This window comes from Falco punctatus (genome assembly GCF_963210335.1).
Source record: "Falco punctatus genome assembly, chromosome: 4".
In the NCBI taxonomy this organism is placed as follows: domain Eukaryota; kingdom Metazoa; phylum Chordata; class Aves; order Falconiformes; family Falconidae; genus Falco; species Falco punctatus.
Genome location: NC_137583.1, coordinates 41,121,456 through 41,135,168, shown reverse-complemented (window position 1 = coordinate 41,135,168; position 13,713 = coordinate 41,121,456). Strand labels below are relative to the sequence as shown.

The 13,713-nt window shown below is 34.7% G+C and overlaps 1 protein-coding gene across 35 annotated transcripts in view; it reads right to left on the bottom strand.

The window, feature by feature from the left end:
• Positions 1-13,713, bottom strand: part of RBFOX1 (RNA binding fox-1 homolog 1) — a 1,334,594-nt gene that overhangs the window by 58,487 nt on the left and 1,262,394 nt on the right. The window lies entirely within an intron of this gene.

Here is a 13,713-nt window from a genome sequence, read left to right as displayed (position 1 = left end):
TTGCAATAAGTGAGCATTTATCCTAAATACGCTTTGTTCTTCATTTCACATTTCACAGCTTGGAAAGAATTACAAGTAGGGCCACTGACCTTCAATCTTTGACAGTGAATCGTTCTCTAAAAGAAATGTCACTGCAAAAGCGGAGTGCCTCCATCAATGAATGAGTAAAAAAGAACACAAAATATTTTTTTAAAAAAATATTACATTTTTAGGAGAAAGAAGGCTTTCTCTTATCAAAGAGGAGGAAAAAGGCTAGAAGATGGAGATCACAGGAGAAGTTACTTAGCCCATCAGAAATGGAGGCTCAGCACTCACAGGAGTGAAGACCCTGAGTGAAGACACCAATTTCTACCATTTTCAAAGGATCAGCAACACAAAGGATGTGTTAAAATGAAAAGCCTGAAGTAATGTAATGGTTTTGCTATGCTTGCCTTGCATTGTCACCTCAATAAAATCATTAAGCATAAAATGACTAGAGTAAAGCAAACCTCTAAAAAAGCTTGTAGAAGCAATTAATGGAAGGTAGAGCAATGATCTGGAGTTCTGTCAGGAAGAGGATAAAACATGATGGAAACTAAGCCTGAAGAAATAAGGAACTGAGAGTGGCATTGCAAAGCCTTATGAGGTCTAACTGTAGAGTTTATATGTAACAGACTTATATCCACCACCCCACCCCCCAAATTGCTCCTATTTCCAGGTAATAATATTAAAGATTACAACTAGAAGTAAAACAATCAACAAGATCACGTCACCCTAGATTTGAGTTCATAAAAAAATAATTATGCTACTTCAGCCCAGCTGACAAATCAGATGGTTAGGAATGCGTAATAACCACAGAATTTATTTTGATACCAACTTTTTAATATCCTCACCCCAAAATAAGCAGCAGAAGTGGCAGCATTAGAACACAACTGAAGAATGGACTTCATAAAAAGAATTTTATGAAAAGGGCTCTCCCATCAGGAAGCATTAAATGCTATTAACCAGCCCCAAAAGTAATGAATATACTAGCCAGAAGGGGTAAAGATTTTAATGACTTACAGTTTGTAGGTCAACCTTCCTTAGTGCCTCTGTGCCAAACTGATGAAACTCAGACAGTGAAAATGCTGTTGCAAGGGGCTGAAAATGTGTTTGACTCTCAGCAGGGAAGCATGAGTCCATTTCTACGCAAAAGTACCTTAAATTTATCAAAGTAATTTGATGCTAAAGTAATTCTTCTGATACATGATAGAGAAAAGGCAGATTTCTCCAACTACACACTGATGATATAAGGTGATAATACAAGGTTAAAAAACAAAGACTTTTCTAAGAATTATATATAATCAAATATCAAGCCAAGGAAACAATTTACGTTCTCATCTAATAGCCCCATCAGTTCTATAGTTATTCATTCAGCTATTCAAATATGAATAAGACTAAAACGGCAACAACAAAAAGTCAGTTCCTATAGACTGCACTTTTACTTTTTCAAATTAAAAAAGAAGAATGAAAACAATATGCTGTGGAAGTGCTTGGCTTTGCTTAATATAATTACCCCAAAACATACAAATCATCTTGTACTACAGCCTAAATGAAGACTTTTTAGGAACATTATGTTGCTAAGATTCCTTCTTTAAACTTATTTGTTCTATTTTTATATTTAAGAGGATAAAATTTCAAATAAATGTATTATTACAATAAATATTGTCCAAGGCATTCTCTCTTCTGGATACACTTCGTAAATATAGAAACACTGTCAGGGTATCTCCTTCATCAAACTTCAGTTTAGGTCTCAAACATGAAATCTGGTCAGCAATTTGCAACATTTAAGCAAATAAAAAGGCCTTTGGAATTAGATGGATTCATGTTAGCATATCAATACAATTTAGGTAACTATTTAGGTAACTAATGATTTTATATAGAAAACAAATAGGAGCATGAGGAAGAGAAGAGGAACGTAATCTTTGTCTTCACAGATGAAATTTAATTAAATCTTAATTTCTCCCCAAAGATGTAATTTAAGCATTGGTTTTATTCATCTTTTATTAAACGAACATTAGAGTGCACTTTCTAGGCACCATATCTAAACATACTCCTTGGAAATCAAAGATTGTGAAGGAACAATGACAAAGCTTGAGTTCCCAAAAGGAGGAATTTAACGTGGTAAAAAAATATTTAAGGGTTATACACTGTGTATTAAAGTTTTAAAGCTTTGGGATAGATGGAAGAGTAGCAGATGCAAAAAACAACAGGGGGCAGATTTTGTATCAAAGCCATAAAAATATACAGCCATTTTAATGGGCAATTATTCTTTGCATTTGTGCTGTGGTTTGAATTTGTATGAGAGTGCCATATGCCTCAGGAAAGGTGTGCCATCAAAATGGATGAAAGAATCCACCCCTCATCACTTCTAATCTCACCTTCTTTGCACGAACTAGCAGGTCATCTACCATCAAGAGTTTCCAAATGCTTTATGGTGAAGAATTTTAATGTTACGTCATGTTTGAATCAGTCTGTAGTTAATTTACTGCAGCATAGTTTAACTGTGGAAGACGCATTTACACTATTCCCATAGTTCAGGAGGATCCCTGCTGGGAAAACACTTCAGAAGTGCTGGACAATAAATTAGAAATGAAGAGATATAACAGGTAACATGCTGAGAAAGGCTAAGCAGAATAATCTAAATGATACTGTCTGAGATTTCAGGAACAGAACCAGAAATTTATCCCCATATACAACAACTGTGTTAAAAGAGGACACATGTAGACCTTTGCATTTAAACACACAGTCCAAAGTACAGTGCAAGTAAAATTTTAGCACTGTTACTACAGATTTTAACATAGAAACACTTTTAAATTTTATTTAAACACACACACACACACACACATATATATATATATATATATATGAATTCCTAAAATTTCAGGGTAAAAAAAAATCTGAAGAAAATTCACAATGTTTAAAAACAGTAAGCTGAAAACACATTTTTTCACTTGTCACTTTTGTGAGATGATTAACCCTGGATCTAGTTGTGAATTAACTGAATTTAAATGAAATTTGCCATATATGTCAAATACAGTCAGAACTGGTCATTTCTTTTTCTTTCAGTCACAATCTATTTATTTTTTGAAACACATACCTAAAATTAATAGAACAACTATTTCCTTCCTATTATCCAAACATATATGTCAGTATTAAACACTATAGTCTAGGAATTAATAAATCTGTATTTTGGACAAACTGTTACTTATAGGACATTCTCATTTGAAATGCATTAAAAAGGAAAACAAAAATCTCTAATTAATGTACAAGTCTAATCACCATTCTCCACATGGAAGAGTAATTTTTCACTGTTCATTTGCTCAGTGTAATCTCAAAACTGACATAACAGAAAAGCAATGGCCTATAAATCTGGTCTCATTTGTTTCTTTAATATTCATATTCCATTGAACTACAGCTGCTTGTTGCTGCAGTCTATTACGACATGCAAAACTGTCAATAAAAATATTATGAAAGGCAAGATGTGTTTCTTCATGGCTCTGTGTGCCATTTATTTTGGAAAAAATAACAATAAATGGTCCATGGATTGTCCCTTAGTTTGCTGCATGCTGGGCGATTAGTGATTAATTACCTTGCTGCAAATTGACATGGCACAAGGAAATTGACACAGCTCTGATTAATTAACTTTTTATGTGAGACAGTTACTTACAAAACACTGCACACTGTAATTGAATCCCTTTACACAATACTACCGCATTAAGTTTCCAGTCAAACCCAAATTAGCACCAAATTTTACATAAATTTGGTCAAACTTTTTATAAGGTATACACTGAGACTATGTAAATACTTCTAGAAGGAATACAGCTGGCTTTAAGGCACTGTTTTCATCTATTACATCCCCAGACATACGAAAAATAAGTTTTGTTAGAATTTTCCATACGAAATCACCAACATAATGAAATGCACTCAAAAAAACCATACATACAATATTTCAGTAAAAAGCAACCTCCTATTTAAACTTCTTATCCTTCTGTTAAATTGCAGGAGGACACTCAACTGTTCCATCAAGACTTTTTATTTGGTTATCTTTAGTTCAAATTGCAGTTCAAATTGATCTACTATCTCATCATCGACCTGCATATCACGAACTCACACTTAGTTTTCTTTATCATTATTTTAAAACTATGGAATCATTCTTTTTCTCTGCTTTCCTTTGTTTCCAAAGCACCACTGCTTTCTATGTATACTGAGACTATTATATACCGGGAATTTATAACCTTGGGAGCAAAATCTTGATGCCAAAGCCTGGAAACTGCATCAACTTTTTGTCTGAGCTTTTTCAGTGTGAGGGTGACAGAGCATTGGCACCGGTACCCAGAGAAGCTGTAGAGTCTCCATCCTTGGAGATATTCATAAGCTGTTTGGACGTGGTCCTGGGCAGCCTGCTTGAGGTTACGCTGCTTGAGAGCAGGGCGGGTGGACAAGGTGACCTCCAGAGGCTCCTTCCAACCTCAGCCATTCTCAGATTCAGTCATTTGGTGATTCTGTGATTATCAGACATTTGATACATCTCATCCTTCTTTTACTGGACTGTTTATGCAGCTACCTGAATCCCTCAGACATCAAGGGATTTTTTCTTAACAGGCAGAAAAATATGGAGGATATGGAGGAATAAAAAAGAACAAATAAGATGACGGAGAATTTTTTTATAAAGCTATGTTATTACACCAACCTACAACTTCGGATAAAAAATGCTATAATTGGTAGTCAAATTACTTATGGTGCACTTATTAACAAGAGTACTGCATAGCTGATGTTATAAAGCATACCAATAGTTGATATACAAAGAACAGTTGACTCTTCACAAAAGAAATTACTAACACACAAGAAAAAGCTCAATAGGTAAAAATAACCACAGCAATTAAGCCATAAAGGAAAAGAAACAGTAGAGATCAGAGAAGCCACATCTGGTCTTAAATTAATGAACAATCTTCAAATATAGATGATCAAAGTGGTCAATAACTTGTCTTGTGTTCTTGGTTGTTGGACACCTACAAGTTCCAAGCCAATGGAAAAATTCCCCTGTGTCTATCTAAACACCATTTTAGAGCCGAAGTAAAAAGGACATGGCTGTGGAAAACTAGATGAACTACTACACTGCTACAAACAGATTAGAAAATTTAGTAATTTGATTGTTTATGAAAGTCAATTATGTGGTGAAAAGAAGTTCTGTCTGGATGACACAAGGATTACTAAAAAACAACAAAACTATTAAAATGTAAAAAAAAAAAAATAGTTGTCAGAACATTGTAGCAAGCAATTTAGGCAGGAAGCAATTGAAGAAAATAACAGTTATTAACCTAATCCAAGCCATAATGGAAAAAAAAGTCAAAACACCTGAAGTCATATAGATATTAAAAATGTTAATTCCTCAAAAGTACTTAATATTTGTGAAATTCAGGTTGAAGATTTTTGCTGTATACAACATGGTTTTAATAGCCATGATTTAACAACAACTGTCACAATGATACAAGAAAGAGTAAGACTAAAGTAAATCTTTATTTGAAACTAAATGCTACAGGCTAAGATGAAAACCACAAAATTAACAACTTTACATCTGACAGAATGATTTGAGATGTATGGTCAGCTGCATGTGCCTACCTATTAAAAATGAGTAACATAACATCTAGAATGCAAAGCTAAGGAAACATCAGAATCCTGCATCTAGGACCCTACACAAAGGATCTTATGTATAATAACATCATAGAACATGATGCAATAAAATACTAAATGTAGTTCTCACAGCTTAGCTGTGTACTGAGAAGAGGAAGTCCAAACAATCCTATTGTCCTAGCTCATTGGTTAGTCACAAGCACTGCCAGTGGCCAAGTGCTATATTTTCATTAATGGAAAAACACTAAATAAAGATACACGAGATGCCCAGCTGTCCGTGGTAAAACATCATTTTTATTATTTGAACTAAAGGACAAAGATACGCTCCACAATTTACTATTAAAAACGTTATGCACACCTTTCCAGTTATTTCCCACTACCCATTAAGTACCCCACTACGCATTAGGATGGTGTATAGCTGAAAAAAAACTCCATGGCACAGATGCAAGTTTACAAAATTCTGAAGTGTACTAGCTCAGCTCAGACCCACTGCACCATCACTAGACAGATTAACAGAAAAATGATATAAACAATAAGACACTTAAACACAGATTTGCAGGAGTGGAATGAAACGTACAGATTCTGGACAACTACCATACATCTTACTGATGTCTTATTAGTCACCATTTAAAATATCCATAGGCAGAAAGTAAAAGGACAGTTACCCTGAAAATAGTTACAGAAGGACCATATAGAGTGATGTAACAAGGATTTCAGGCAGCACTACCAAAAAAAATCCCAGAAGAGGTTGACTTTACTGTTTAGAAAGACTGATACTTACATCAAGATTATAACATAATACGTAATAATATAATTTTACTGAATTTTGTTAATTTTTTATTAGAGCTATCTGACTTAGAAAGTCAGCGGTACCCTGCATTCAGATTTGTGTAAAAATCTTCTGAAGACATTCCAACAATTTCTCTGGAAGCGATACATGAGTTTTCAGCCTTTTACACTTCTTTACGGGGGAGGGGCGAAATCGTGGACAGTAATTAGTAGACCTCCCTTCCTCTTTCTTATTGACATCTTTATTTAAACTTTCATGTAAACCCTCTGTATTTTAACATACAGACAATGAAAGACACTTTTCACATTATCCCTGAGCTACTACCAGGTGATTCTCTTAACTTTTTAAATAAAGGCAATTAATTAATTCAGGAAGCACATTAAAAGATAGTCTGACTCCTAAATATTAAGTAATAATGTTTTTGTAGCCTAGAAACAATATGTGTGACTGGTCTACTCAATGGTATGGACATTTCCCTTTGGGCAGGATTTTTGCAGTTTCATTCATGAATCTCAGCTCTACAATGGTTAAGTTAGCTTAATCACACAACTCCTTTGCAGGGCTACTCTACCTTTTTCCTATGAAGCAATAAAAAAGCAGACAAAACCACAAACATGTAAACACAGTCTACAATACATTTTAATAGTGATGAAGTGACTTGATTTAGTGTAGGAGAAAACCGACCAATTAAAAATTTAGTTTGCAGAAAACTTTTCACATTTAATTTTGCAATGCTGTAACATACACAAATTATTTATACCTTGTGAATACCCATTCTTTAAACCGATTCATTTGAATTTATACCAATTCAAAATGACAAGCTTACTAAACAGTCTCTCCCTGGCTTTTTTTACAACAGTAAAATCACAACAAATAAAGAAAAAACAACAACAATAAAATCACAACAAATTCATCATTGACGTCATTACAATAAAGTGTATGTCCACTTGGATTGCATACGGTCAATCATGTCTTACATACAAAGCCCAGAAAGGATATAGCAAACGCCAGGAGCACCTACACTTCAGTGGCTCGGAGCCTCAAGGCAATAATCAGACAACTATCATCTTTACAATATAATTTTCAGGTAGTTACATGTGTGCAACAGATTAAACCTGACAAAATCAACTGAATCAAGGTTTCTAAACCAAATGTTTCCACTAATGATTCTGCTCAGAAACGCACTTTAAATCACCTTTTGAAAGTGTATATTTATGCCATGCAATCTTCTTGGTACTGGAAATATCCCAGAATATAATAGAAATGTCAAAGGTCTTTCTGCAATCCATTAGTAATGCCACAGAAAAATAAAACCTAGACTGTCTACAGTGAAACAAGAAACATGAAAATAGTTCCATACAGCATTTTCCAGGTAGTTTACTAACATTCCTAAGCCAACTAACCTACTTCTAAGCAAGGGTGTTCAACAGACATACTGAATAAGCAGGCTTTACTTAATTTTCATTTCTGTACCACAAGTCCTCAAATGAAATCCTACTATTGGATGTGGTATTTATACTTAGTATTTATGATTTTCCTTATTTATTCCATGCATACCAAGACACTCCAGAACTATCCTCCACCTGTGAATCAAAACAAAACAGCCACGGGGGGGTGGGGGTGGGGGTGGGAGGCGGGGAAGAAAAAAAATACGTGTGTCTGAAATACATATTGTGTTTCTGTTGAGAAGTTTTTAACAGAGAACATACATAAAAACCATATAATTAATACTTTAAGCTTCTGCTATAGATTGTCTTTCTCTCCTGGACTATAATGCATAACTTTGGATCAGCAGGAGTATTAAGATAATTGAGGAACATCTCTAATGCCTGTTCCGAAGTAATGGAATGTGGTTGCCTGATTTGCTTTAAAAGAACTTAAGCATTAAAAATATTTCTTACCAAAAATATTACAGGACCAAAGGTTTCTAGGGAATTTTCTGAAAGAACTGCCTTCCCACCTTTCAAAAACATCTCATCTTTGCCTTGTTGTTTTCTGGTTGCTCATAAGCTAAAATCCCAGGGCAACATAGTTTATTGTTTTAATATCTGTCTGACGCAAAGCAAAAGTATTCTCTGGTGAGTGCTTATCTGTCATATGTACTTCTGTGAAAGGAATATCAAGACAAATAAGATGTTCTAGGGCATACCATGGGATTATGAGTTTGGCACTGACTGAATTCTATTTAAAAATAGTTGAAATGATAAATACAAAAAATATCTACACTGATACTTTGAGGATGGGAATTTGAAGAGCATTGGGTTTTAAATATTTTAATTATAAAGGGTTTATACTATTTTAGTATGAACAGACAATGAATACTCAAGCCTATAAGTGGGACAAACAATATAAGAGGAAAAAATATTCATAATTGAAACAGTTAAAACGATAAAATTCTATTCTAACGATACAATGGACTGTGAACTTACTTTGTATTAATTAAACTCAATGTAATGGCATTTACTATATTGAAATGAATAACCAGTGATCTGGAAATTCATTAGACCACTAGGTTAATTACAGAAACTGATGGAAGTTTTATCAGACAATTAGAATTAAAGAACATGAACAATGTAGGACAGATTTATAAGCATTTGTACCACCTTAATCATTTTTGCTGAATTCCACCACCACTTCTTACAAAATTGTAATCAATATATCAAATAAAAATTGGGCCATCAACTTTTTTTGCCCTTGAGTATGATAAAATTAAGTAAATTAATATCCGATTTCTGCATTTTATTTTTTTCTTCTTTTAATTCTATCACTTGATTGCAATATGAAAGATTTATTTATTCTGAATAAAAAAAAATGAAACTTTATGGAAAAAGAGCAGGTATATTTTGGAGCTGACAAGCATGCTTACTGAAGATGAAACAACGCTAACATTTATAAAACGTAAGCCAAAATTGACATCAGTTTAAAATGTAGTCCTTGAAGTCAAGGCAAAATTCTCTTTTATGGGCATGCAAAACATTTGGAAAAAATAGGCATTCATTTGCACATCACTCTGCACAAAGGCATGTAGCAATTCAGTATTTTACCATCTATGTTAGCTATCCAGTCCCTTTAAGACATGCTCAGAAAAATCTACTAGGTGCTACATAGCTGACAACCAAGTATGTTTACTGTTACGTGGGGCTAAAACAAAGCCTAGAGGTTACAAAGACCAAAGTTCCGATTTAGAGAGTGGAACATGTTTAGCTGCCTTTGAATTTTCGTTAGCATTTATAATCTGACTCTCATTGCCTTCCAGGCGACCTCGGTATGCACAACTGCAAATTTTTGAGAGGTTTTTGAGGCTGGCTTCCTCCCTACGTCAGCTAGTGCTTAGGGAGCCCCAGTGTGTTGCTGAGCTATTCCAGAGCACAAAGAAGTTCTCCACTGACAGGCGCATCTCCCTTTCTGTCCCCTGCTATGAAAGGGCCGGGGAGGGTGATCAAGAAAACAGAGCCAGGCTCATCCCAGGGGCGCACACACTGGGGAGACAAGAGGCAACAAACATAACTTGAAAGAAGAGGGGTTGCCACTTTTGGATGTTCAAGCTCTGGAACACATGACCAGGAAGGCTGTGCAGTCTCCACCCTTAAAGTTGCCCTGGTGCAACCTGGTCCTTCTGACCCAAACTATTCTACGGTTCTATGACTTCAAGTCTTCCTTCTTTCCTATGTTTTGGCTCTTATTAACTTCTACTTCACTCCCATTTTCAGGCACTTCTACATTACAGAAAAATGGGGAAAACAGGCACTAAACAGTTTCTAAAGGTCCTTGCACAAATTCACATTCATATTTTTGTCTTTTTAAACCATACATACCCAGCTATATTACTGTCCTTTGTAGAACAGTGATAGATACTCAATGGCAGAACTTTTGTCTTCTTTTGAAAGTTCCTTTTGTCCAACAGGTCTTAATATTTTCACAGATCCTATTCTTGAGTGGCTTCAATTTGAAAAAAGTTCCACAATTTTTCTTTATATATTTCTTATTTACCAGTAGATACAAATTTCTTCAGGATTTTAAAATTTCCTGTGGAAGCAACTAGTCTAGGAGGTGTCTAGCAAAAAGAGACTGCAAGTTCTGTGCAGCAGAACTGTTTGATTTTCTAAGTTTCAATGAGATATCATGGGTATCCTCCAGGAAGCTTGCAGTGAATGCTTACTTACTTGCTGCAACTTGGTGTAGTCTAATCTTTACTTTCTAGATACATCTCCTTCCAATACTTGTCTACATTCTGCACTAAGATAACAATGAAGGATTTAACTGAAATCAGTTGTATTAGTTCTGTCCTCAAGATGTCAATGCTAAGGGAATCTATAGCAGCAAGATGAGACCATGAGCCTCCTTCCTTTGCTTGTCTCAATAAGGCAGAGTCTGTCCACCAAGAGATGGGAACACATTTGCATGTTGAAACTATGCTTTCTACATAACAAATTATCTATGCCCAGAATTGATGTGCAAATGAAAAACTGATCCAGGTCCCATCTTCTGCTTCAGCATAAGAGAACAGATGAGGCATGAGAGACTATTGCTACTGATTTGTTCCACTGCTTCCAGAAGAAACAGCTCATTTCTTTCTGTATTATGTGAAGGGCCAGAAGTGATGGAAGGAAGCAGAGCCATGTTTCCAGCTCCCAACATGTTCAGAGTTGTAACTAATCACTGTACAGGGAAATGTACAATGTGATACATAAAATATATCCTGGGGAAATAAAACATCAGAAGGGAAAGAGTAGCTCTACAAAATGCACTCTTCTTTATGGCTAGCCAAAAAAAAAAAAAAAAAAAAAAAAGGGGGGGTGGGGTGTAAAAATGTTCAGAGTCATCAGACTACTAGTGACAATTACAGTCAAAAGTCAAAAAGTTAAATGAGAAATAAAGGTAGTAAAATTAAGAAAAATACATTTTACAACCATGTTTCAGTCCTTCATTCCTTATAGAATAGAACTTGCGAGCAAAAAATGAACAGTCAAGTTAAAGACAACATTTCTAAAAGTGGGGACCATCCTCTTCCAAAATACCTGAAAATTCCTAAATGCCATTAGTGTTTCATGAACTCCAAACCTCTCAGAGGGCTTTAAAAATCTCAGCTGACTCTTTCCCTTCTGTTAAAACAATTACAAATTTTAAAACTCTTAATTCTTACATTGTCAGCTGTTCTGAAACATTACATGGTTACAATATATGTACAAACAGAAGAAATTATTAACAAATTCTTCAAAGAAGGTGGCTGCAATATTGTTGTCTATGTGGAATGATAATAGTAAAAGTATTCTCATAGATGTTAACATTGACTTATCAGTCGTCATTTCAATATTACAAAGATACACAAAAAATGGAGTATAGAAGATCTTTAAAATGAAAGAAAAATGAGACAAAACTCAAACTTCATTTCTATTCACTTCTTAGTAGAATTTCCTATAGAAATGGAACTGTTTTACATCTTTATTGAAAGTTTTGTAATAAAGAGAAATAAAAAAAAGTAAATAATTACAATCATCAGTAATTGCAGTAAGTTTGTATTATTAGGAGTTGTGACCCTGAGGGGGAAACTACACTTTGGCAATATGAGATACTATACATAATAAAAAAATCCCCATGACTTGCAGACACACAGATTAAAAAAGAAAGGTGTAATAATTTCTACTGCAAGGGCTACCAACAATCGCTGTTATGAAACTGTGTATTACACATTGCCCAGTGGGAGGCAGATAGGCAAGTCTGTTTTCTTATGTATTTGGCATAATTGAAAACAAACAGGTGTTTGTTAGGATATCATTATTCAAGGAGCACCACTGCAAAATAAGATTTTTCAAAGGGATTGACTCATGAGACATAATGGAAACAGTGAAGTATAGAGCTTAGCTAGCTATACAATGACTATCTAGGGATTTAATAATAGTGGAAATACCATGCAATGTAAACAGCAGCCCCAGAAATAATTTTCCTAGGATAGAACTCGGTGAGATAATAGGAGCAACAGGGTAAACTTCAGAAAGGCTTTATTTAGAGTAATTTCCAGAAAATGAAAAACAAACACTGCCCCCCTCCTCCAAAAGAAGCTCCCTAAAAATGAGATGAATGAAATGTTTGGACAATTTTCCAGGAAAAGAATTTCAGTCAAAGACTGGTATTTCGGCCAAAAAGGAATAGTGCACTAACAGTGTACAAAAGGGAACATTGATTTAAACAGTATTTTGTCTCTGTGTTATCAGAAGGATTAAAAAAATCAACACTGCTTTGAAAAGGTGACACGGTATAAAATATTCCTGGAGCACCTGGAAGCTAATGCATATTTAACTGATACTTTCATTTCCAATTTAAGACACTTAATATATTTTGTTAGTTAACTATGTATTTGTAGACTCCTGATTTGAAAGTAGATCCCATATTTATACTGTAAAAGCAGCAGCTCTAGGGATAACATTCATAGCCTTTGACATAAGAGAGTTACATGACTGTAGAGATGATCACTACAGAACTCTTTTGTCCTCATTCCTAGTTTTAATTAATAAAAGCAATCAATTGTTTTAGTAGTCTAGATAAGCTTTAAAAGAGTAGAATTGCATTCTATATTGAATACAATCTTCATAAACAGCGCATCCGATAATGTTAAATCAGACAATGTAAAACATTTTCTTTAGAGAGGACTGCTATGAACACAGAGCAAATGCTGCTGTTAAGCTGCAATTATGACTATTTCATTTAACTACAGGCTTCTTAACTGACTAGATTTCAGAATGGGCACCAGTGGTACCACCAGTACAATCTAAAACGCTCTCAGAAGAATTGGTTCCGCTGCTGCTTCAGAACTTTAGAAGACACATTCCTTCTCCAAGGTTCTGTACAGAAAATTGGCCGATGGCAGCATCTGTTTCATCAGCTCGTCTTTGCTATTTTTATTATGGCAGCTTTTTAAAATTCGAAATACCCGCTTCCACAGAGGCTTTTTCCTTTTGTGAAAGACTTCATATCTATTTGCTTCCTGACACAATGAAATGGTAGTATGATAATAAGACTTTTTGTTTATTCAATTACAGTTGTGACCAGGACAAAAAAACAAACACAACTTCATCTTCTACACAAAATGCAGAGTGCACAACAGTACTGGATTCAAAAAAGTTTTACTGTTACTGAACAACTTCTGAGCATTTCTGTAGAACATTGCAACACAGGTTGTCTTTGGGTTTTTGTTGGGTGGCTTGGGTTTTTTTTTTTCTTCTTTTTTTTTTTAATTGAAATATACTTTGAGGATATAGAAGCAACTAAAACCA